This window comes from Sus scrofa, chromosome 7 (genome assembly GCF_000003025.6).
Source record: "Sus scrofa isolate TJ Tabasco breed Duroc chromosome 7, Sscrofa11.1, whole genome shotgun sequence".
Classification (NCBI taxonomy): Eukaryota; Metazoa; Chordata; class Mammalia; order Artiodactyla; family Suidae; genus Sus; species Sus scrofa.
In genome coordinates this window covers 105731351-105758558 of record NC_010449.5, presented here as the reverse complement: position 1 = coordinate 105758558, position 27208 = coordinate 105731351, and the positions used below count along the sequence as shown (strand labels likewise).

General features: G+C 35.1%; 1 pseudogene; it reads left to right on the top strand.

The window, feature by feature from the left end:
- Positions 1-26047, top strand: LOC100524506 (annotated as a pseudogene).

The following is a 27208-nucleotide window of genomic DNA, read 5'->3' as shown; positions in this document are numbered from 1 at the left end:
ATGGAATATTTTAGCTATACTTTAGACTTTCTTAACGAGTACGTAGGACAAGACAGCTTGGCAATCAAACGATCTTCCCTCTCTCTGCAGGGAAAATTTGACGTTTGCAATCATAATGAAATGGAAGGCAGTGAGGAACTTTACATTGGTAGGGTGTGTATTTACATTTTATAATATTGCAAGCAGTTAAGAATGACCCTTTTGTGTTAGAAAGCCTCAGTCTGCACCTCAGTATGCTTTCTTCTTACTTATAACCAAAGACAACAAGTTAACTGAATCTCTCTAGGGACTAAGAAAGCCAACTATCCAGATAGGTGGTTGTGGGACTAAAGGAGGGTAATTCATACGAGGTACTTTTCATCACACTTAGTCTCATCAAATCCTCAAACGACAGCTATTGTCACTTTATTAACATTCACATATCAGCTTTTACTAATTCCCATTAATTATGTAATCAAGGGAATATAGTAGGCAAAGACAAAACAGAAACAGACATTATGGTTTAAAATCAAAGACAAAAACCTGACAATAAAGGATATGTGATAGAAATAATCATTTTATTTTAGATTTTACATGTGAGATTTACAAATAGGTTTTTAAATTCAGATATCTAAACATTTACCACTTAGGAATAAAAATTGTAAACAATGTTCATAAATTTCAGATATATTATTGACAAAGAGCTTGCATCTGCAGATTATTGAATGCCAAAACAAGAAATTGAGTTCATTTATCATACGAAGTTTAATGGCATAACTGCCTTGCTCTGATGCCTGTAACACTAAAGCTAAATCACTTGGTTCCCTTCTAGTCTCCAGCTGTGGATGAAGAGCTTCCCCTTGTCAATTCTATAAAAGTCAGCCAGAGGCAGCAGATGGACAGCTGGGATCAAGTCAATTTTTCTGACTCTATACTCTAAATCTAGAAACTGACCTCTTCAATTATTCCTTACTGAACTCTTCACATAATTTCTTCTCATAAGAAATTTCCTCTGTGGACCAAAGCTTTAATAATAAAGCACTCTTTGACTTAGTCTCCTCCTCTGATCTGTCTCGCCTTGCTAGTGCTTTTAGGTGCTGAGATAATGCTCTGGAATTCTAGCACAGATCCCGGTCAGAAACGCAGTGCATCCCCATGAACATCCTTAATGATTTCCTTTGACAAATTTTAAAAATGTGCAGACAATCCCCCCTCATGAAATTCATTTTACCTTCCAATCTGAATTCTTTCCTCTTGCCTACTGAAAATCACATTCCTGATAATATGTCCTTCTCTCAAGACCTTTCTCATTCTGAAGCCCCCTGCTCTCTGAGGTCTGTTCATTCTAAACACTAGCAAGAAGCAACTGAAACAAACACTCCACTCAATCCCAGCCTTGCAACACTTTCTGGCTGAGCGAACAGTATGTTGCTAGAGAAGAAGGAATCCCAACATATCTGAATGACCAATAGCCATGCTGGGCCCATCAGGGACGCTGCAGGTGAGATTACCTTCTTGTGTATTCCAGTGGGTGCACTAGGGGAAGACATTCAAGACCTGATACTGAAAAGGATTCAGGTTGTCTCAAAGGGCATGGCACAGATGCAGACAGCGAGAGGGTGGTATGTCTGTGTGCTGTCTTTAGTATAGGACTATCCTGGGTTTACGTAAAGCCACTGGTATTCAATTGCTATGTAATTGTAGTCAGTCAGTGATCTCACAGTGTGAGATCAAACTCCTCATCCATAAACAGGAGGATGAGGAGTGACAAACTCCTCATCCATAAACAGGAGGGTAGAAATCTACCTCACTAGAAGTGATGTTTAAAAATGAAATAATTTATTCTAAGGACCTGCCACAATCTAAGTACACACAAAAAAAATCAGTGACAATAATAATAATAACTATTACTGGTATAATCCTTGTATTGTTATCAGTCTCACCCAGTCTTTTAGCTTCCACATATCTCCCTCAGAGCATAGACTGTCAATATATGAATTTTTAATTTTGAAGGCTACCTTTTTTTTTTTTTTTGGCCACATCTGTGGCATGTGGAAGTTCCTGGGCTAGGGTTCAAACCCACACCACATCAGCAATTGAGCTGCTACAGTGACAATGCCAGATACTTAATCCACTGAGACACAAGGGAACTCCATCAAAGGAGCTGCCTTTGAGATTCACTTCAACAAAATTCCTTCTACACACAATTTTTAAGGGGAGCTATTTTCCCAAGACCCTTATCCTCTAATACAGTCTTCCCCATTCCTCAACTTCTTTTAGCAACCTCCGCACAGGGAAGGTGACCAATTTTTACAAGCTTCAAGCTTCAAATTGTTCCCTGGAGAAATGAAGGTTAGCCCTTGAAACAAAATCAGGCCATATGTGTTAAGTGCCAAAATTGAATATATGCTGGATATAAAAATTTTAAAGCAAACAGTGTTGCCAGAGTTGTAATAATGGTCCATAGAAGAAATATGTATAAACATGCATTATTTATTTGACATTTAGTCCTTTGCAAAGTGATTCGATGTTTCAGAGCCTAAAAATATTGTGTAATTTATTTAATATTTATACAGCAATTTACATTTGTTAAAATCTTCTGGGACATTTATTACCTTTTGATTCATACTTACCCAGTGTACAACCTCCTTCTTACATATTAACAGAGAACTTAAAAATTGATCACTTTTTCAGCCTCAGTATGTTATCATGTGATAAATTACCATCAGATTACATACTCAATAGTTTTGTAACTTGCTAAACTCCAACAGAAGCTAGATGCAGCCTGTAGGAAACAGGCCAGCATTCATGGTAACGGCATCCATCTTTGTGCTTTATCTGGTCAATGCCCCTTCTAGGAATAGCATTTAATTCTACAACTGACACTTCCAATCTGGATGCATAAGAGTTTAAGAAAATTTAGTAGCTTAAATATTCAATAAATTCAACTTTTTTTTCCATAAACCTACAGTGTTCAAAGCAGAATTAATATTTTTTAAATTATCAAGCATCCATCTAAGCTTTTAGAATATGTCTTGATTTGAATAGCTTCATTTAAGGCAATTCAACTATAATATTCAACACCTGATCTAGAGCAGTATACAATGAACAAATGTAGGAATCTATATATAAAGGTGACCTTTCCTATATCCCCTTTTCTATCTATAGCATAATCAAGATGGTTCATGAGCCTGGATTTTGAAGAAAGAAGGAATACCTAAACTATCCAAGAGCACCACTGATCTGACATTTGCTTGGGAGTGTCACTAGAATTAAGCCATAAATCAGTACTCTCAATACTATCTCAGCCACTGATAAGAAATTACAGAGCAAGGTGATACTGTGGGTCAGAAAATAGTCTATTTGATTGCTTACCCTAACTCAGTTTTAAGTTAAAGAACAACTTTGGAAATTGCTGATATTTAAAATTCTGTTGATTAATATAAGCATATAATTAGTTTTTCAATAGGAATTACTTGAATTTATGAGACTGTTTTTTGTATGGATGCTAACTTTATTAAAAATAAAATACTAAACACTTTCATACCTCCAACATCATTGACTAATTTATACATTTTTTTCTCTCTTCCCCAGAAGATACAGAAGAGAGCAAAGCAGTGTGGGCATCAATCAACAAAACTGGCGTCATAATATTGACTCTGCCACTTTCTAGCTGCAATACTGCTGAGCTTCAATATTGTCTTCTATAAAATGGGGCTAATAATACACACCTCACAGAGTTATTGTGAGAATTCATTTAAGTAAATGAAGCAACTGACATGCAAAGTGATTATGTAACTTGCCTAAGGTCTCCCAACTATGAAAAAGACTGCATATATTTAAATTTCTGCCTTTGACACTAAGTTAAGTGCCTTTTGAACTACATATCATTGGTGTTGGAAATAGTACACAATAAACTATAATGTGCTTGACTATTTCTGTATAGAATCTTGTGCACTGATTCTATTAAATTCAAATATTTATAAACCTCATGCATTTAAATTTTCTGTCATGATGTGTAAACATTCCACTTTGAATACTTAGAGAGAGAAGGAGCTCCTCTAGGTTGCAAGCATATTACACAGCCAGTTCTGAAGGAGAGCTAGTTCTTCCTATCATGTAGAGCTTTTGAAATAGGTCCACACATTATTTAACACACCTCTCTTCTAAAGGTGCAGCTTGATGCCCTTTACCTTGATGACTTGTTTCTAATGACGAGAGAACATGGCAGAGGTGACTGTGTGTAAGACTTCTGATATGAGATCATGAAGACATTGCCTTTTCCTGTTCTCTTTCTTAGATCACTTGCTCTGGATGATCTGGTCATGAGGACCCTCCAGCAGCCTTAAGGAGAGATCCATATGATAAAGAACTGAGCCTTCTTGCCAACAGCCAGCAAGGAACTGAGGCTTCTTGCCAACCACTGGACCATTCTGAAATCAAATCATGAAGTCTCAGTCAAGTCTTCAGACGACAGCAGCCTAGCCCAAGAAGTTTTCTGCAACATTATGAGAGAACCTGAGCCAAAATCATCCAACAAATCAACCGTGGAATTTCGGATGCATAGAAAATGTGACACAATAAGTATTTATTATTTTAAGCAACTGAGTGCTGCAGTCATTTGTTTTGTAGCAATAGTTAACTAATATACTGCCACTCTAAAATATGATCACAGAAATTTCACCTAAGTCCTCTTCCTCTTTTTAAAGTATGAAGGAATCAAACTAAAATCCTTTTGAGATCTATGTCACACAACAAATAAGTCTTCATGAATCCAGAAGACATTTTCACGTAGCATTAAAGGGTGTGATAGATCCAAGAAAGGAACTAGGGGTGTGTGCCATGTGACAATTATTTGGGTAGTGGTGGTCTGGGTGGGGGGGTAAGCAGTGTAGCACCTTTTAAAGACAACATGGGAGAACATGGGCCATAGTAAGTATTAGACATTCTTGTATCCCAAAGGGATGACGTTCCCCAGTGGACAGTAGAACTGAGGTTAAGACTCAGATCATGACTTGAACAACAAGGCAGATCATAAATCCACGAGAAGGAAATTTCCATCAGAACTCAGTCAAAGATAGTGGGAGGCTTCAGCTGACTCCAAGTGTCTGGGGAGGGAAACTCAGCTTTGTGGATTGTGCATACAGTTCCTGCAAGCAAACACAGCCAGAATCTTCCTACTTAGGAAATGTTGCTGAAGCACTTCAGAGCATCCTGCTGACATTCTTTCTAGACAAATTCAAGTCATGAATAGCAGCTGTGCTCCTTTTCCAAGCTGGAATCTAATCTTTTAGACTTAGATTTCCAGTTCCAGTTATGGAAGAAACAGAAGAGCTCCCTCTATAATTTGCTTAACCATTTTAACATCTTAACTTGGTCTATATTTTCAAGATGAAGAAACTATGGAATAAAACAGCTGTTTAATAATAGCTACTAGTATTATTTATGATACAAAGCATTTTTATTATAATGATAAAATTTTAGCACTTTTGTTCTCAGCACGTTTTACCTTTCTCAGGTCTATTCACCTGTCACGAGAAACATGCCTACTTAGCCCTTCACATATTCTGGGTATATCATAGGCACCAACAGACTTACTGAAGGAAAAAAATATATATATTTAATTCTCATAGATGAAATGCTAATTGGTGCATTGTACTTCTTTGGTGAAAGGCATCGTCCTCTTTGATCTACAGAATGATGAGCTTTATTTGGAACATCAAAGCATTCCATAAAAACTGAATAAGTAATTTGAACAGTAACATAAGCATCAAATTATTGTTCCTTCCAGGGGAAGGGTGGGCAGATAAAACAGCATCACATTTTTTTGACAAAGGAGATGATCTTTATAAATAAAAGGCCTGTATTTTAGGTATAACATATTTGGAAATGAGTAGTTTCAATTATTGATTTATGATGTTATAAAGATTTGGATTCTCCTCTTGATAATAAAGAAAGTTTGCTTTTTTTTTTTTTTTGCCATTAGCCTGCTCATTGCTCTAACACTGATGTTAATGAAGTAAGATAACTGCAGTGGTTTCTACTATTTGTTTTCTTCTGAAAGAGAAAAAAAGACACCTGAATGTCTCTGATAGCTCATGCTTTAATAATGTTATCAGGAGAAGTATGAGTAATTTCTTCAGTGTAGATAGGCAAACTAGAGGCAAAGGTCCAAGATTAGAGTACAGGCTTTAGAGAAAAATACTAAGACTGCTTTTCACATAGTATATAGACATATCCATAATGAAAGAAGAAGATCCTTTATATTATCAAATAACCTGGTTTAAACGAAATACCAGCATTTTTAGCAACATAGATGGACCTAGAAATTACCATGCTAAGTGAAGTCAGCCATACAATGAGACACCAACATCAAATGCTTTCACTGACATGTGGAATCTGAAAAAAAGACAGACTGAACTTTGCAGAACAGATGCTGACTCACAGACATTGAAAAACTTATGGTCTCCAGAGGAGACAGTTTGTGGGGTGGGGGGATGTGCTTGAGTTGTGGGATGGAAATCCTGTGAAATCAGATTGTTATGATCATTATACAACCACAGATGTGATAAATTCATTTGAGTAATAAAAAATTAAAAAAATAAATAAATTTTAAAAAATAACCTAGTTTAGTTCAATAAAAGATGAAGCTGCACTTTTTAGACAAAATCCACTAAGCTAATAAAGAATATCTGTATTTCCATGACCTCATCTCTTGCATTTCTTCTTTGGAACCTAGTTTGGCTTGATGGACAATAGCTATTGGGCACTAAAACTCCTAGATAATAAACTCAATGTAATTAAACAACCCATTTTAATGAATTTCCTCTGGAAATGTTTGACAATAAATTCTCATTTCTTACAGTCATAGCTCCATTCTCCGTAATACTTAATCTCCAAGTGATGGAGTGAACTTTAAATAGCAATTACAGTTGAAAAGGTTCACGTTATGTATATACATATACCTATGCATATGTTTATGCAAACACATGTGTACATGTGCTTGTACACAGACACACAGTGTTAAGTATATCTTTTCCTGAGGGAGCCTAATAAAAGTTCTAAACTCTTACCTTTCTAACTGGCTGACAACATTTCAAATTGTTGACAGAGGGTAGAAGAGGTATTGAGAGGCATTGCTCTATCACCTTGGGTAAGTCTGAATCACAATCAATAAGTCTTTAATGGATACTAAAGAGGATTTAGTCAGGTTTCAATGTCCCTTTATATCGTACCGCAGAATAAAGTTGTTCTTTACTGCTGCTTCAAGGCAGTAGATGATTTTGAAAAATACATGTTTTGCTTCTTTCTTTAACTTTTAAAATAAGTACAGAATATGGATAATCTTTGCTTTGGAGTTTTGGGCTTTTTCTTTCTTTCTCTTTTAATTAATATAATTTCTTACTGATTGGTGAAATACCTTTGAGTTCTTGAGAGTGACCAAGTGGATTCCTAATTACTTTAGCATTTTCTCTTTCATACATCAACTCTAGTTTATCACTGGGCCCAGTCGACTTTATCTGCAAGTGTAACCCCACTCCACTCACTTCTCTCTCTCTCTGCTCTCCATGTCCCAGTTCAAGTCACCCTTCTCTCTCACATGAATACTTTGATGACTCTGATCTGGGCTCCCTGGTTGTTTTTGTTTGTTTGTTTTATTTGTTTGTTTTTCATATCTGCAAATACCTATTGCCCAGACAATAGCCAGAATGAACTTTATAGAATATAAATTATGGTCATGTCACTTCCCTATTAAATCCTCTAATGACAACTACATGACTAGCAATGCCTTCCATGTTCTGGCCCTTTATGATATCTCTAATCTCTTACCTGATTTCACCACCCCTGGTCTTTCTATTCCTCAAATGAGAGAGATCTGTCTCTGGGGTGTCTTTGTTCTCACTCTTCTCTCTCCTTGGAATGTTCTTCCTGGGACCTGCTGTCTCCTCCCCGTTATCCACATCTCACTCAGAAAGTCCCTCCATAGTTTTCTCCAACTAAATTTGCTGTTCTTACCCCCTTTCAAACATACTTTGTTTCATTAGTTTATTTAATTGCCTTCATAGGTCTTTTGCTTATCTGGAAAAACTTATAGTTTATGGTCTGTCTCCAACACTGGAATGTAAACAACATAAGAGCAAGAACCTCATCTGAATTGGTGAATGTTGACCCTTGCACAGTGGTGGGTACATTATTATGTGCTCAATTAATGACAGATGTTGTTTTATTTTTCCAGAAGTTTATAATTTTGGCGTATTTCTTTGGGGAAAAAAATATACGAAGTACCCCAAAAGTGATATTTACACTAAAAATCCCAAGGGAAAAATGTGATAGAAGAAAATATTTCTTCAAAAAATATATTTACTATGCCAGAACCTAAACTAGAAAAACAAATAATTACATGTTAAATATCTAAAAATGAGGGAATATTTTTCTTTTATAATTATTTTTTCATTGTTATACATTATTGTATCTTATGTATACATACCAAAATATGTCATAATACAATAACATGTGAAAAAATAAGATGTGGCAACAAACATTACTAGGAATTATGTGAAAGTTATAGCATTATAATTTTTAGCACATAAAATCATATTTTCAGTAATATTGACTAAAGTATATTTTTCCACTGATATAAGAAAAACTATAAATAAAAATAATCTTATTGAATAATAATATTATAGATTATTTTATTTTTTATTTATAAAGTCATTTTTAATGTAGTTGGTATACTGTTTTTCAAAAAAGGTATCTGATATATAAGGAAATAACGGAAAGAGGGGTAAGTGTGATGAGCTGGTTACATTTAGAAGATCAACTTATAACAAGCCAATTTCCATACAAAATGTTCCCAGGCCCTTGCTTCCATAGTTTAAATCTTTGCCACATTAAGACTCTACAGAAATTATCAGTTTTGAAACTGGCAAATTTCTTGGTTTCCCCGTAACCTTCTCTACTAAAGAAGGAATCACATCCTATAAAGGAATATATATTTTGTAAATTCCTCATTTACAGAACTTGTTGGTCAATCTGCACTAGCAACTTCAGAGTTTGGTTTCCAAGTACTTAATTTTGTTTAGAGAATTTTAATATGTTCCTATAAGTTATCCCAGTTTGATATCAGAGTTTCTATACTTTGTGAATTTTGGAAGAATGGACAGAATTCAAATTCAATCTGTAGAGTTAACAAATTCACTCACTCTGTGTGTTCTGGAACTTTGGGTTTTTTTCTAGGTATTTGTTACTTTCAGACAAAGTTCAATATAATTACAGCATTCAAAGGTAGTTCAAAAGGGTTTAGTCCATTGCTCAGATCTCAGGGGATCTTTGAAGAAGTAAATTAGTTCCAGCTGAGTATTCATTCAGAAACATTGCTCTTATACATGTACTCAGATTTATAATTGAATACTTAAAAAATAATGTTTTATTAACCCAATACATTTTATATTTTTAATTGCTTATGTAAAGGAGAGAACATTCAGGTTTCCTAAGAGCTTCAGATGAATCTAATGAGGAAATATAACACTCTGAGAAATAATGTCTGTAAGTACTAATGTCTTCAAGTACTAGACATAATAAAGCCTTACTATATTCATAATACAAGCATATTTTTAGTATGAATGCCCCATGACATTTTATACTATATTTTACATTGTTTTCCTACCAAGGTGCTTCAATGTTCTTCTTAATGTCTGTGCTCGATTTACTTTTCAAAAAATGCAATATAAGTGATTCTCCAGAGGAAGTATGGGTGCTCCCCTGACCTAGCCAGGCTCTGTCCCCTGAACCGCTGACACCATACAGTCAGATGATGTTATCTGGAATACACTAGGAAACAACCAAGTTTGTTCCTTCAAAATAAGAACCAAGATTCAGAGTATTTGCAGAAATAAATATAGCCTGACTGGGCTATGTAATTGGTCATCCTATCCTCTGGCAAATAGTCAATATACCACTATCAAAAAAGAGAAAGGGCAGTGCTACTTGTATATAAAAGTTATAGAAGGAGCAGCTTTCCCTAGGCACTTTTGAGAGCAGGTTTGGCTTCATAAAAATTATGAAAAAGCACTGGAGCAAACAGATAAAAACCTAACTTACTGGCCCCATTTCACTCAACACAAATGTAAGCAGAGATTCACCAAGGTCACCCAATATCTAACTCGAATTCGAAAACTTACACTAAAGTGACAGAGGAAACTTGTTCCTTTGAGTAAGAAGGTGGAGTGGGAAGGGGAAAAAAAGCAGAGAGGAAAAGGCATTAAGAGCTGCTCAGCTGGACAATGTCATGGACAAGAAATGGCTGGAGAGACTGAAACAAGATCAGTATGGCGACATCTACAGCTTTCACATCCATGTCTTGGACAAGCCGCTGGAAGAGCAGGAGGCAGAGAGTGACTCTTCGGATGCTGAGGAAAAAGATGATGAATAAAATGTGGGAAGAAGAGAGCTGTGTAAGATGATGATGTGGATGAGAGGGACAAAAGTGAATGGCTGCCTATTTGCAGTGTTCTCATATGGTATTTTCTCTGTGTACATGCATCTCTGTTGTCTCTTTGTGTCCAAATTTCCTCTCCTTACAAGGACACATCCCCACTGGATCAGGACCCAATCTATTGGCCACATTTTAACTTAATTACCTCTTTCAAGGCCCTTTTCCAAATAGAGTCACATTCGGAGGTACTGAGGCTAGGGCATCAGGTATGAATTTTAAAGTGTCATAATTTAGCTCATAGCAACAGTGTATTCACTACACATGTAAGATGATTTTTATTTTATTTTATTTTGTTTATTTTTATTTTTGGCCTCACTTGTAGCATATGGAAATTCCCAGGCCAGGGATTGAAGCTGAGCCACAGCTGTTACCTTCGGCCACAGCTACAGCAATACCAGATTCATAATTCACTGTGCCAGGCAGAGGACTGAACCTATACCTCAGCAATGATCCAAGCTTTTGCAGAAACAATGTTGGGTCCTTAACCCACTGTGTCACAGCAGTAACTCCAATATGATTTTTAAATTTTTCTTTAAGCCTATTAAACAAAATCATTTAATATTGTTTTTGGTCATTCAAATATCTGTATGCAGGTCCGATCCTGTTGCTTGTTTCTGCTTACTCTGGCTCCCTATGGCTTGTTACTTTGTATGTTTTCTGATTTCTCTTTGTGAGCTCATATTTTTCAGAACTTTATGCATATAGGCTTTTCAATATCTGTGTCTAAACCATGGCCCACAAAGTGTATATTCTGCTAAGTATCCCTTGGCATTAACATACAGGAGCACCTTCAATAAGACATTTTGCTTAGATGTCCTTGAGCCCTAAAAGTAATATGAATAAAGGTTCCAAAGTTCCATCATTATAAGTCTGTGATAGTAATTCTCAGTTGACATAATTCTCAAAGGCATTTTTTCCTAGAGTATCTACTGTAGTAAGAGGTTTTTAGAGTTTCCAGCTTTATGAAAAAAAACAAAAAAGGTTACAATCTTGAATTTCATCTTGCTCAGATCCAAGCCTTCTTCTCTCATTCCATGGTTAACTCATTAAAAACAAGATCTATTCTATCAGAGATTGGAAGATAATCTTGGACAGCCTCATCTGTGTCCTGTGCTTTGTTTCTTACAACCTTATGGGCTTTATTCCTCTTGCCTCCTCAGTAGATCAAAATGTGCATGGGAAGAGTTGTTTTGTTTTTCTTTTTAATGTCATCTATGTCTTAGGCTGTCTATATCTGTCTATATAGATAGAATAGCTATTGTATTACCAGGAAGAGAAATCAACATTTATTTTTTTTTTTTTTTTTTTTTTTTTTTGTCTTTGTGTCTTTTCTAGGGCTGCACCCACAGCGTATAGAGATTCCCAGGTAGGGGTCTAAGCGGAGCTGTAGAGCAACATGGGATCAGAGCTGTGTCTGCAACCTATACCACAGCTCACAGCAACGCCGGGTCCTTAACCCACTGAGCGAGGCCAGGGATCAAACTGTAACCTCATGGTTCCTAGTCAGATTCGTTAACCACTGCGCCATGACGGGAACTCCAACACTTAATTTTTAATGTTTCTTTTTTTTCCTAATTATTCATAAACAGTTATATATGCACTATAGTTATACCTCTTGTCGTTGGCTTCCTATTGCTTCAATCCTGATGTATAATGAAATATTCAAGCTTTAAAAATGAAAACATTAAGGAATTATGAAATCATGGACTACCTGGCATATCTATCATTGTCTAATATAGTCATTCTTCATATAAGCAATTTTTTCATGTGATTTTGAACCATTAATACCTATTTATTGAACACTCATTGAAGGTGACGCATCTTATATACTGTCATTTGTATATTGTTTCACTTAATCCTTAAGGAAACTGCAGGGACCATTTTACTATCCCGATCTACAGACATGAACTTGAGGCTTATTGTGATTTAGTAACTTGCCAGAGTTCACAGAAAGTAGACATCTCACACCCTCTTCTAAAATCTATTATCCTAAAAAAATTGCCTAAATAATAATGGACACAAAATTGTGTGTTTATTTATACAATTCTGCCGAATTTGGTTCTCTACAATTTAAGGTGTAGTAGTGATGGTGACGTATGCTTAAAATTATATAAATAATAATACAACGCTCATGCTTATGAGGCATTATTTCTTGTAAAGTCTCATACTGTATTCAAGTTTATGAGTCCAATTTATTGGTAACACAATAATTATAAGTGAAAGATAATTTAAACATATTTCAATTCAGCTGGTTAAAGTCATTTACATATGAAATTCACTTGTGTCTTACCTCTACCCTTTTTATTATTAAATGAAGCAGTTCTCATTTTAATAAAACTCATTTTCATAAATCAGTTGAGCTACTACAATTATTGTTCTAGTTCAAGGCTTAAAAGCATGAAACAAAAAAAGGATGGCAAATTATTCTTTATCTACTGTAGCCCCAGCAAGTTTGAATGAAGAATATTTAGCAAAAGAAAGCATTACAACCACAACGACTGAAACTAGGTATCTACCATGTATATACATAATAGCACAGCAAGTTGGGAAACAGGGGGGTTACCTGGTATCTACTGGTTTCACTCTACTTACTCATTTGTGTGGCAAAATTGGCACATTTTAACTTCTTAAAGAAAAATTTTGTTAAAAAGATTTATTTTAAGTTGTGTTTATACAGGTTCAAATTGAATAAGGATTTTTTAAATGGCATATGTCATGTAAAGAGACTATTTTTCTTTTTACATTTTACAGTTTGTTTTCTGTCAAAGCAACTAGGTATATCTTTTAGTTTCAAGGACTAAATATTCTGTTATTAAAGATTAATACAACTTCTTCATTGATTGAACTTTTTGATAGTAGCAGAGAATGTGGCTTTTTCAGATGTCATTTACAGTAAAGAATAAATTAGAGGAGCATCCAGTATTCATATGAATGCTGACAGATGTTACTGTCACATTGGAGAAAATAAAAACATCCAAAATGATGAAAAGTAAACAAACAAAAACTGACAAAGTGAAATTAGTTTAATGTGAACTAAAGTTGAAGCAACTTTCATCTAAAGCCAGTAGCCAATAATTTTAGAATCTATGTTAACTATTTTGATGTGGTTTCATTCTTCAGCAGCTAAGCATTACAATTTATTGTTACCTTTAATTGATCCACAAAGTGAAAAATCACTGCACAAAATCTCCATTTCTTATTTAGCATAGTATAGATATTATTGTTATTTGCCTGAGGCCAGCTCACATACTTTAAGCAAAACTCTATCCTAAAATGACCATTTTTTAAGGAGAGCAGTAATATTTACTCTATTCTGCTCAGTGAGGTACAGTAGTCTTCTTCAACCATGACAGGCAACACATGCCATTATTTGCAAAAGAACTTATCAAATGGAATTACCCATTTATCATTTTATAATAGTTGTGTCTACATAATCAATTAAATTTGCTTTTTTTGTGTTTAGTCTCATCTATAGAAGAGTCGTATGTACTTTATCCATTATTAGGTGCCCAACAACAAATATGGTATGGTTTGCATAACAGCTTACAACGCATAATTGTTAAAAAAAGTACACCAGGGCAAGAATTTAAGTGAATCAGTACAAATGAATATAAGACACTAACAAATTAACCAGTAAAAAGCAGACCCTAACAATCAGGAAAGTGTGTTAATTTATGAAGGTACAGGTATTAAAAATAACTCATAAAACCTTTATTGAAATATATCACATAAAAGACTCACAGACAAAATGGTGAATGTAGAGTTAACAGCCAGCAAAATATGTGCAAAAGGGATTTAAAATCCACTTCTGGGGAATTCTTTTCATTCAAAGCAGAACATTTTATATCAGAAATTCACAAAAGTTTCCCTCATGGCACCAGTCAGTGTGGTTCTACAATATCAAAGATTTCCAAGGCTAGCTAGGAAAAAGAAATTAGTGTAATCAGCCGGTGAAAGCTGTCTGGTTGTGCAAAGTAAACTGCATTATACAAGGAAAGGAACAGTCCCTTGATGAGCTTCCACAAATGAAAGGCACATCAGCTCACTGAGAAATGAATTCTTCATTAAATGAAAGTGAAAATGTCTTATATCTGAATACATTTATAATTGCATACTACATTTAGAATATTTTATTTTTAAAAACTTGGAAACATCTAAAATTAAATATAAGCATATAGTTTATCAGCCACTACCAATAAAAGGCAGATATACAAGAGGCATATACTTCTGCATAGAACTCCATGGTTTCAGCCCAGAGTATCCCTAAGGTCCTCTCTAACATGTAGACACTAGGATTTCCATATTTTATATCACTTAGCAGAAGGTGGTCAGAGGATTCCATTGTCAGTCCTATGCAAAATCAGTATTTCTCTAAGACAGTTGTATATTTTAGAAATGGAATTTCTTTCTTAATTGAGCATCCAAGAATTAGGCCTAGTTTACTCCACACTATATTCATTTAGATTAAATAAAGAACAGACTATTTAGTCTTGAGTCATCTAGGAAAGATGACACATATGTGAAAGAAAGAGGAAAGTTTTTTCAGAAGATTTATTCAGTTAACTTGCTGTGGCCATAATACAGAATTTCAAAACCACCTTGATGGGCTAGTTTACTCGAAGCCTTTGTCTTTGTGAATATAATAAGCTTTTGTTATTAGACAGAAGAAAAGATGAATGGTGATAAAGAAGGCTTCAGATGCACATATAAATTTTGAAATATGTTAGTCTTCTTGCATTTTAATATATGAAGTCAAGGGATCAAAATGCATAATAACTTTTTCAAGGACTTTTCATGATAAGAGCTGTGACCCTACGACTAGAGGTGAATAAAAGAAATTTAAAGTCCAGAGTTTAACAGTACCATTTATAAAGAATCAACAGTGCTAACTTTTGCAGAATGGATGAAAGTTGCAGATAATCTTAGAAAATTACAGTAAAAGAAATCTGATGATCATTGTACATTTAAGTAAGATTGTACAAGAAATCTTTGTGTTTGTTTCTGCTTCCTGGAACTTTAAAACAGAAGGGATTTCATTTAATTTGTCTAATTCCTCATTCTTATTGATAATGATGTCTAGAAAGTATCTTGTTAATCTCTCTAATGTTAATTTCACAGACAGTGCTAACCAGATATTATCATATTTCTCCAGGTAAATTCTATTTACATGAGATTTAATATCCATTAGATATTTAATTTTGAGTAATTTTTCCAAGGTAATATTGAAGATTCCTATATTAGTAACATGATAAACATACTCTACGGCAGTGCATTTAGGACACAATAGTACTTGTAAGCTACCCAAATGTGGAAACTGTTTTCTTCAGATTCTGCACAAAAGCTAACATATAAAACACTTCTCAGTGTTTTGGAAAAATAGTAACTCCTTTTTTTTTTTTTTTTTTTTTTTAAAGGCCCATGGCATATAGAAGTTCCCAGGCGAGGAGTCAAATTGGAGCTGTAGCTGCCAGCCTACACCACAGCCACAGCAACGTGGAATGTGATCCACATCTGTGAACTATGCTGCAGCTTGTGTTAAGGTCAGATTCTTAACCTACTGAGCAAGGCCAGGGATCAAACCCACATCTTCATGGATACTAGATGGGTTCTTAACCCACTGAGCCACAACAGGAACTCTGACTCAATTCTTTTTGAATCTTAAAAATCTCAAAGCTTCTATTCGTATACCTTGTTAAATTAAGTTTTTCTTTACAAGTGATATCTTATCCTGAGGCAATACATTTTCAAGTAATCTCTCTTGTTAAAATGGACAATAAATAGTCATTCGAAAAACATGTTATCTAGATTGTTTATATAGCATCAGCAGTACTATTTATGATAAGTCACTCAAAAGCTAAAGGTAACATAAATGGTTGTCCCCATCTTTCTTTTAAGTTACCTGACTCTCAGGGTATAAGATTAGACTCATTAGGACAATGCTTCAAAAGATGCAGTTACATAAAGGAAACTAGTAAAATGAAGAAAGAACTCAAGAGAGACAAATATTGGAGTTCCTGTTGTGGTGCAGTGGTTAACGAATCTGACTAGAAACCATGAGGTTGAGGGTTTGTTCCTTGGCCTTGCTCGGTGGGTTAAGGATCTGGCGTTGCCATGAGCTGTGGTGTGGGTTGCAGACGCAGCTTGGATCCCACATTGCTGTGGCTCTGGCATAGGCCGGTGGCTACAGCTCCAATTCGACCCCTAGCCTGGGAACCTCCATATGCCGCAGGGAGTGGCTCAAGAAAAAGAAAAAGACAAAAAAGAGAGAGAGAGATACAAATATTATACATTCGTTTATTCACGTATTCTGTCACTCAGTCATTATTTTTCTAAGAGTATGTAGTTTTTTGAGGGTTTTTTTTTCGTCTTCTTGGGCCTTATATTTTAGCAAGAAGATAAAAAACAAGTACATAAATAAGGTAATGTAAGTATTGATAGATAAGTAGTATGCTTATGTGAATGGAGACTAGGAGTATTTCAGATCACGTGGATAAGGGAAGAAGTTATTTCAGCAAAGGCATGCAAGATGGAAGAGGGTGAGGCCCTTTTTTCTAGGGAAAGAGATTTGCAAGAAGAGTGGGAAACATGCTTAGCATGTTTGAGAAACAGGAAAAAAACAAACAAACAAAAAGGCCGAGTGGTTTAACTATAATAAGCAAAGTTTAAGAAAAAAAAAAAAAGAGATGATATTTGATATTTGAGTGGAGCAGGAACCAGATAAAATAGGGGAGAGTAGTTCACTGAAAGGAACCGAAGTAATTTAAGAGATTTAGAAACAGGATTTTTACTTTAAAATAGTGACACTGACTACCGCATGAAAGAATATACTATGGATAGGTACAAAAATGATAGAAGTGAGACAAACTAGGAAACTTGCATAATTAAGGCAAGAGATGGTGGTTTGGTTGGGGTAGTAGTAGTGAAAGTGATAAAAATAGATTTGGGATACATTTTAATGCACTGTCATTTTCTAAAATTGAAAATACTTAGGAATATCAGGTACGAGTGCAAATATCGAATGTTAGGCTAAATCCATATTAAGATTAAGATGCCTGCTAAATTTAAGTAGTTGTGTCAAGTAGGTGAATGTGGAATATGTAAGTCCAAGGAGGAGATTAAAATATAGAAGTTTTTGATGTTTTTAAAGCTACACATCCCAGGGAAACTGAAAATAAAGGTACAAAAAATGTTCAAGGGAGTTCCCGTCGTGGTGCAGCGGAAAGGAATCCGACTAGGAACCATGAGGTTTGCAGGTTCAATCCCTGGCCTCCCTCAGTGGGTTAAGGATCCGGCGTTGCCATGAGCTGTGGTATAGGTTGCAGACGCAGCTCGGATCTGGCATTGCTGTGGCTGTGGCATATGCCAGCAGCTGTAGCTCCGATTAGACCCCTAGGCTGGGAACTTCCATGTGCCTTGGGTGCATCCCTAAAAAGGACAAAAAGACAAAAAAAAAAAAAAAAAATGTTCAAGTTCTAAGCTCTGATGTACTACAACATTTAAAGATTGTGAAAAGAAGGAGGATTCCTGCAAAGACTTATCCAGAGTGGTCAGTGAGATAGGAAGAGAGTTAAGAGTGTAGTAACCTAAAAATCAAATTAAAAAAAAAAAAAGTATTTAAAGAAAGATGGAATGATCAACTGCCAGAAAAATCTCAAATAATCATGACTGAGATTTGGTCACTGAGTCACTGAACTTGGAACATGGAGACATCACAAATATTAATAAAGGTGACTTTTGGAGTTCTCGTCATGGCTTTGTGGTTAACGAACCAGACTGGCATCTATGAGGATGTGGGTTCAATCTCTGACCTTGCTCAGTGGGTTAAGGGTTCAGCATTGCCATGAGCTATGGTGTAGGTTGCAGATGTGACTCGGATCCCGTGTTGCTGTGGCTCTGGTGTAGGCTGGCAGCTACAGCTCTGATTCAACCCCTAGACTGGGAACCTCCATATGCCATGGGTGCAGCCCTAAAAATACCAAAAAAAAAGGTGACTTTAGGGAGTTTGGTGGGAAGAAAATCTGACTATAGCAGATATCAAAAAAACTAAAGGATGAAACATTAGTAGACTATCCAAAATATAACTGAAAAACCATGGTAAATAGCATAATCTCACTGAAAATATAGGCCTTTACTACTGAAAAAAAAAAGTTTGTATTTTTTAAGTTTTCATCAAACAGAAAATTGATCATAATACTAAATAGCTTATAATGTCATTTGACCAAGAAAAGTAACCCTACAAAATTGTAATTGATTTGAGAAATGCCAAATTCAATTTATCAGTCATGAAAAGAGAAAACACAAAGCTGAAAGTATAATTTAAGAATGCTCTGGAAAACAATTATACCTTATGAATAACTGGATCATTTAGAAGATGAGCTGTAAGAACAGTAACTTTCAGTCTCAATAGCATCTTTGCTGTCTTCAAAAGTGCAGTTTAGAAGGGTCCTACAGGATGTTTCTTATGGTTAGAATAGAAAGATAACTTTTTCATTTAAAATTACTTAGAATTGTAAGTGATTTCTTTCATGGCCAAGTCCAACAGAAATTTTAAAATATTCTTAAAATTTATCTACCTCTTTTTTTAAACTAGACCTTCTTCCTGGGCTTTTCTACCATATATATATTTTTTTTTTTTTTGGTCCCTTTTTGTCTTTTTAGGGCCGCACTCATGGCATATGTAGGTTCCCAAGCTAGGGGTTAAATTGGAGCTGTAGCTGCAGGCCTACACCACAGCCACAAGACACGGGACCCAAGCGGCGTCTGAGACCTATAGTACAGATCATGGCAACACTGTAATTTTCACAAGTAACTTTTTTCAGTTTTATTGAGGTACAATTGACAAAATTGTAATCCATTTAACGTACACAACATGATGATTAGATATACCTACATATTGTGAAAGGATTGCCACAACTGAGTTAACAATTCACCACTTCACATTTCATTTGTTTTGCATATGTGAGAGAATACAAGTCCTACTTTCATAGCAAATTTCAATTCTACAATACAGTGCTATCAACTATAGTTACCATGTTACAAATTAGATCATCAAACCTTATTCACCATCATGTAATTCAAACTTTGTTGTCTTCAACCAGCCTCTCCTCCTATACTCTAAACCCCAGGTCCTAGCAACCACCCTTCTACTCTCAGTTTCTATGAGTTTTGCTTTTTTATATAAGTAATATCATGCTGTAATTCTAGAAATGTCTTTTTCTGCCTGGCTTATTTCACACAGCAGAATGCCCAGCAGACTTTCACTGCGGTGAAAATGCCAGATCCTTAACCTTCTTGCTATGCCACAAGAGAACTCCAACAACCCTTCAAAGGTAAGGTTGAATTTGGTCTGCTAATATTTTGTTGAGGATTTCTGCATCAATATTCTTCAGGGATACTGGCCTGTAATTTTCTTTTCTTGTAGTGTCTTTGTCTGGTTCTGGTATCAGGTAATGCTCACTGCAAAATGAGTTTAAAAGTATTGTCCCTTCTTTTAATTTTTAGAATGATTTAAGAAGTATAGGTATTAATTCTTCATTAAATGTTTGCTAGAATTTACCTGTGAAGCCATTAAGTCCTGGGCTTTTGTTTTTTGGGAGGTTTTTCATTAGTGATTCAAATTCCTCATTATCACTTAGTCTGTTCAGATTTTCTATTTCTTCATGATTTATGAAAATTTTTTAAATTATCCATGTCACCTTGATTATCTAATTTGCTTGCATATAATTGTTCCCAATAGCTCTATGATTCTGATACTCTGTTATCAGCTGTAATGTCTCCTCTTTTATTTCTAATTTTATTTACTTATCTCTTTTATTTCAGTCTAGCTAAAAGATTGTGAATATTGTTTACTTTTTCAAAAGGCTAACTCTTGGTTTCATTGATATTTTCTACTGTCTTTCTTCTATTTCATTTATTTCTTCTTTGATCTTTGATATTTCTTTCTTTCAATTAACTTTGGGCTGAGCGTGTCCTTCTCTTCCTGGTTACTTTAGGTGTAATGCTGTTAATTATCTGAGCTCTTTGTTTTTTCTTTCTGTAGGTCTTTACTGTTATACTTCCCTAGTATAGCTACTTTCACTGCATCCCATAACCTTGTTATGTTGTGTTTCCACTTTAATTTGTCTCAAGGTATTTTCGATTTCTCTTCTGAAGTCTTCCTTGACCCATCAGTTGTTAAGGAGCATATTGTTTAACCTGCACATTATTTGTAAATCTGTCAGTTTTCCTCTTGTAATTGATTACTAGTTCCCAATCACTGTGTCAGAAAAGCTTGATATGACTTCAATCTTCTTAAATTTACTTTATTTATTTATTTATTTTTTAATTTTTGTCTTTTTCTAGGGCCACACCCATGGCATATGGCGGTTCCCAGGCTAGGGGTTGAATCGGAGCTGTAGCTGCCGACCTATGCCAGAGCCACAGCAATGTGGGATCTGAGCCGCGTCTGCAACCTACACCACAGCTCACAGCAACGCCAGATCCTTAACCCACTGAGCGAGGCCAGGGATCGAACCCACAACTCCATGGTTCCCAGTTGAATTCATTAACCACTGAGCCATGACAGGAACTCCAATCTTCTTAAATGTATTAAGAATTGTTTTTTGACCTAATATGTTCTTTATTCTGAAGAATATTCCATGTGTATGAGAAAAGAGTTTGTATTATGCTGCTGTTGGATGGAAAATTTTGTATACGTCTGTTAGGTCCATCAGTTACAAATAACAAGTTTAAGTCTAATGTTTCCCTATTGATTTTCTGTCTGGATGATCTACTAATTGTTAAAAATAAGGTACTAAAGTCCCCTACTATTATTGTATCGCTGTCTCTCTCTTCAGATATGTTAATATGTGCTTTGTATATTTAGATGCTCTGATGTTGGGGCATGAGGGATTTGATTTGCCTTTGAAATTCAAACTCATATTTCTCCTTTCTAAAATTTTCCCCAACATTGCTAGTCAAAAGCTTTTTGGCTTGTCTGTTCTATTGAGTTTCTCTGTATGGGTCTTTGTATTATCTTACTATATTGCTTTAATAATTTGCTAACATGGCCTTTTACCCCTTCAGAGTGCCAATTCTTCATATTATAGATTTGAATTCTGCTCAACCTTGTTATTTGGTATTACTGATTCACCCAATAACCTTCTTGGGTCACAGTATATACCCAAAACTATTAGATAATGTAATGAATTAATTGTTCTGTGAACTCCTCAAAGCGCAGAAAAAAAGAAAAAAGTAAATGTGTCTATTTTTATTTTCTCAACGTTGATAACTCAAGTAATCTATTTTCAAAACAATAATATAAGATTATCTTTAAAGAAATTTTCAGAATGTTTTTATTAAGTGAAAAAATTGTGGAGTCCGTATTTTCTGCTCTTGCTGATTTTATCCAGTTTTTCCTTGTTGTTGTTTTTTACTTTATTTACTTTATTTATATTTTCATATGTACTTTCTTATTTTCTGCTAAACATTAAAATGCTTTAGGCATTTGCACAGTCAATAGGTATCTTAATTAAAAAATATTATTTTCAATTCAATATTTATTGGATAAATAAAGAAACATATAGGGAAATGGCCAAAATACTACTGTGGTACAGGTCTGTATAAATGCAATTCAAAAAGACGTATTGTCTGTCCTCACAAATCCTACATTTAAATTGGAAAATAAACATTTAAAATGTAACAGAATAGCAAATTTATTCACAAAACTCAGATGAGTAAAACATGGAATCTTTATCTCCAGTAATTTAATCTTCCGACTTGTGGGAGGGGATAGGAGGGAATGTTGTTTAAAATGGTCAATTAACAGTATCAGTCTTTTCTAATTTGCACAGTATCATTTGAATAAATATTTAATCACTTCGAACACAAGATCCCTAGTGGGGCTGTTTCCGTCTTTACATTTTCTTTCCCAAGACGAATTTTTACTACAAAAGAAAGCATGTGGTTGTCAAGGCTTTGGAGAGCAGAGTGCAAAGGATGGAGGTGGTGTCTGGATGTGCTATTGGTCCATCAGTGAACCAGGCAACTCTTCAGCGGGACTCTTGATGATTATGATCCTCATGTGTACTGTCGAGGGTCTCTCTCGGGTTCTTTGATGGAATCTACATATTAGCTCCTGGTAGGATTCAACTCATGGTCTGTGTTCTCTCTCAGCATAGCAAATGACCTAGGAAGCTGACCATCTCCTCTGGTTGACTGATTTACCTCAGCTGTCTTTGACACTGTACTACCCCAAGGTCTGACTGTGATTCTTGTTAAGCTTCATGACTTGATGGCTCATTCTATGGCTCAAGGGCAAATACTCACTTGGTATATACGTGAACACTCCTTCTGGCAACCCCCTCGATTGAATCAGTTATTTTATACTTTCCCGGCAGGAAATGTGGTTCCTTTGATCTCCTTTCATGCCACATGGGAATCAAGACTGCACAAGAAGAGCTATTTCAGGCTATCTTTTTTCTCAACCATGCCCTGCACTTTCAGTGCCCCCACATTGCTACAGAGTCTTCTGTAAAGCAGAATTCTATTCAGAGTTAGAAGTCAGATCAAACTCTCCCATGATTTGTGCCTGACGTATCTAATCCATACACTCCTCTTTTTTTCTAATGAGGTATAATTAACAGATAATATGATAGTCATATATTAGAGCCACAACACAATATTTTAATATTTGCATATACTGCGAAATGATCACCACCGTAAGTTCAATTAACATCCATCACCATACATAGTTACGAAATCTTTTTTTCTCCTGTGATGAGGACTTTAAAGATTACTCTCCTAGCAATTTTCAAATACACAATAAAGTTACAATATAGTCACCAGGCTGAACATTTCATTCCCATGAATTATTTATTTTATAACTGGATAGTTGTACCTTTTGATTCCTTTCACCCAGTCTTCCCACACCCAGCCCCCTACCTCTGGCAACCACCAATCAGTTCTTTGTTTCTAGGGGCTTGTTTTTTTTAAGATTCCACATGTAAGTGAGACCATCTGATATTTGTCTTTATCTGTCTGACTGATTCGCCTCAGAATAATACCATCAAGATCCATTCATGTTGTTGCAAATGACAAGATTTCCTTCTTTTTTTTAGTTGAATAATGTTCTATTGTACATGTATACACACACACACGCACATATATATATACAGATATGTATCACATTTTCTTTATCGATATAGCCACAGGTTGACACTTAGGTTGTTTTCACATTTTGGCTACTGTAAATAATGCTGCAAGAAGCGTGAAGTACATCTATCTTTTCAAGTTAGTGTTCATACTGTTTTCCACAGTGGCTGCACCAATTTACACTCCCACCAACGGTGTATAACAGTTTCCTTTTATCCGCATTTTTACCAACACATTATTTTTTGTCTTTTTGAAAACAGCCATTCTAACAGGGGTAGGATAATATCTCATTATGATTTAGATTTTCATTTTCCTGATGAATAATGTATCTGCACATACACGCTTAAGTTTGAGCCCAAAGTGAAAACTAAACAAATGCATTCATGTTGCTTCCTTAACCTGTATCACTTTTCCTTCCCATAGTCCACGGGGACTAAAGGCCAAGCTTTACATAATATCTTCGAACTGGAAAAAAAATTTCCATACATTGTAGTTATTCACCTCTTCTAGTAAGCTTTCATCCTGCTTTCCTCCCTGCAGAATTAACATTGGTAATGTTGCCAGGAGAAACACAAGCTCATCAATAAAATAAAACACACGCACAAAAAAATAGTTTTCCTATAACAAGACTATGATTAGAGAATGAAGTATATGACTATCTTCTATCTTGAGTATAGAGTTTTAAATTGAATTTCTTTATAATCCTTTACTTTTTAATTATTATTTTATCTCATTTATTTACATCTGCTACTTCTGGTGTTAGGACCCAGTTTTATATTTTATTTATTTATGTATGTATTTGTTTTGCTTTTTACATACCCATGGCATATGGAATTTCCCAAGGTAGGGGTCGAATTGGAGCTTCAGCTGCAGGCCTACACCACAGTCACAGCAACACAGGATCCGAGCCATGTCTGTACCCACACCACAGCTCATGGCAATGCTGGATCCTTAACCCATTGAGCAAAGCCAGGGGTTGAAACCCGCATCCTCATGGATACTAGTCGGGTTCATTACCACTGAGCCACAACAGGAACTCCTGGACCCAGTTTTTTAAGTCATCAATGGCTGGGATACATTTTGGAAAAAAAAAAAAATAGAATCAAACTATAAGATTTCTAAGAATTTTTTTACCTATAATGTGAATAATTTGAAGGCCTTTAGATTATTCTCATCTTCTTCCAAGGTGTTGTTCTATGGCCTTGTCCATTATGAAGTACTTAATTTGATATAAATTACAGCCATCTGTGATGACGTTATGGGTTTAAGTTTTACACTAGTACCTGATCAAGAGAATTATTGAATTTGATATACATAAGGTAAAAAAATTGGCATTTTTGCCTGTTTCATAAATTAGTCTATACAGAGAGTAGAGCAAGAAGAATTTAATATAGAATAGTGACAAATTAATTTTATATTTTGTTACTAAATACCTACTTTCTATATGATTTAAAAGTTCTGAATAGAACTGCTGAACTATGCATCATCTAGAAAAGGGAAATCTGTTTTTTTCCTCTAAATTCAACATAATTACATTCTTACTTATCATTCAGCTAAAAGGCTAAATGTCAACTTTCTCAAAGTGAAAAATAGCTAATTCATTCTGCACTTAAAATTTTGAATTACTCTGAGGTATGGGAAGAAAAGCCTTTTAATTATTAGAATTACTACTAATGGTGAGACATTTGGATCCTCCCCGGTTTTATGAGAACATAAAATCATGTGATCGATTGTGGTTTCATTAAAAATTCAAAATACCCAAAATAGTCCACATTCAAGGAGTATCTTCTGATTAGGGAGGGGGTTATTTTTCATTTCATTATTACTATCCATAATAATAAACTACCATTTTTATTACTATAATAGGTAATGTATTAAGTTTTTCATATTGAGTCCTAACAACCAACCTACGATTGTTTTATCTTATCCAAATTTTATAGGTGAAAAAGTTAGATCTCAGAGAAATTAATTAGCTCATATTAGATTCTCCAGTCACTAAATAACAATTCACAGTACATATCTGACTCTCAAGCTCATGTTCTCCTGGCTACACATTGCCACATCAATAGAATAATCCATGAGAACATTTTTCAAAAAGATATGATAATATTTCAGATTTTGTATATTGGACAGGCTAAGAAGCCCTGTAAAACTTTCTCTTAAGGATGAACTTCTCTGTTGAAAAGTTTGGGGCAAGGATATATGAGGCAGGGACATCAAACCAAGAGGAATAAAGCCAGATAAGAAGTCACGGAATACGTAGACGTAAGTGGACATTTATTTGTGCCTCTAGGAAGACTTCTCTGAGAACTGCTTTCCTCCTCTGACCCCATGAATACTGATATTCTTTGTGTGTGCCACTCTGTGCTGACTGTTTCGGTTTTTAGCTATGACCTCACTCAACTGCAACTTGAATTGGGGAAATATGTTTCAAATAATTAGCGATTGCTACTTACTTCACCTGTTACTTTCTTTATCTCCTGTCCCTTCCCAATTTATCCCCAATTAACAGCAGGTCTCTTTCTGGTTTTTGAGTATCATCAACTGAACTCTGAACAAACCCAGCAAGCAGAGAAAGCTTCTTTGTTAAGTGAGCCCTGGAGAACAGCAGAAAGGGATAATTTAATAAAACCTACGTGGAAAAATTCTCATACTAGAAGGAATATATGTTTTCTTAACTACATTTTGGGTTGGATGAAATGTAGGGTAACTGCTGGACCTGCACTCTCCTCAATATTGCAGCAGAATAAGAGTTACCAAAGCAAGACAGAAGCCCGGGTAAAGCTGCCATTGGTGGAGTGGGACAAATAAGCACTACAATGATACCGCTTCCGCAGGGGAGCAAGGATCTGAAATAAAATTTAAATCAAATTTGACTTAAAATCAAAAAGACTGCATCATGACTACATGATTGGCCAGAGAATGTCACAGCTGCATTTACTTACATTTACATCTCTCTCCACGGCCTGAGATCCACTAGAAACCAGATACGGAGCCAATCCTGGCATAGTATGGGACCTGGAACAGAGTTACAGTCCATTAACTATTTCAGAATTAATGAATAAATATTGTTTTATTTCTGAATCGACTATAGAATCATAGTTTCAACCCTGCTTTTAGATAAGAAACTATGTGTTCAAACCAAGTCTCACTCAGAATGATAAAAGGTAAAGAAGAGTAGGCTAATTATCTTGGAAATAATTAAGAACAAATTTATTTTAAATCTCATTTTATCTATAAATGTCAACTTAACTTATCCCTTCTTTTCTCCAAGGTCACACTCATCTTTCTTTTAATAGAATAGTCTTAAAACTTATTTAGCAGATAACTTTTTTTTATAATGAAATCTTAAAAGTAACTCTCAACATGGAAAAGTGACAAAAGTATTTCAGAAACCCCTTAGGGAATCTGATTCTTTGATAGAAAATACTTCATTATCTGCAGAAGGTTTGGAACAAAGTTTCAAGAGTGCAAGGGTCCAGGGAGCACAGTCTGAAAACTGCTATTTTCATATAAGAAGTTATAATGGTTATTGACAGAAAATTGATGCTTCAGGAAATTACCATTTTTCTGTTATGGCTTCAGTTCTTTCTTTAGGCCACT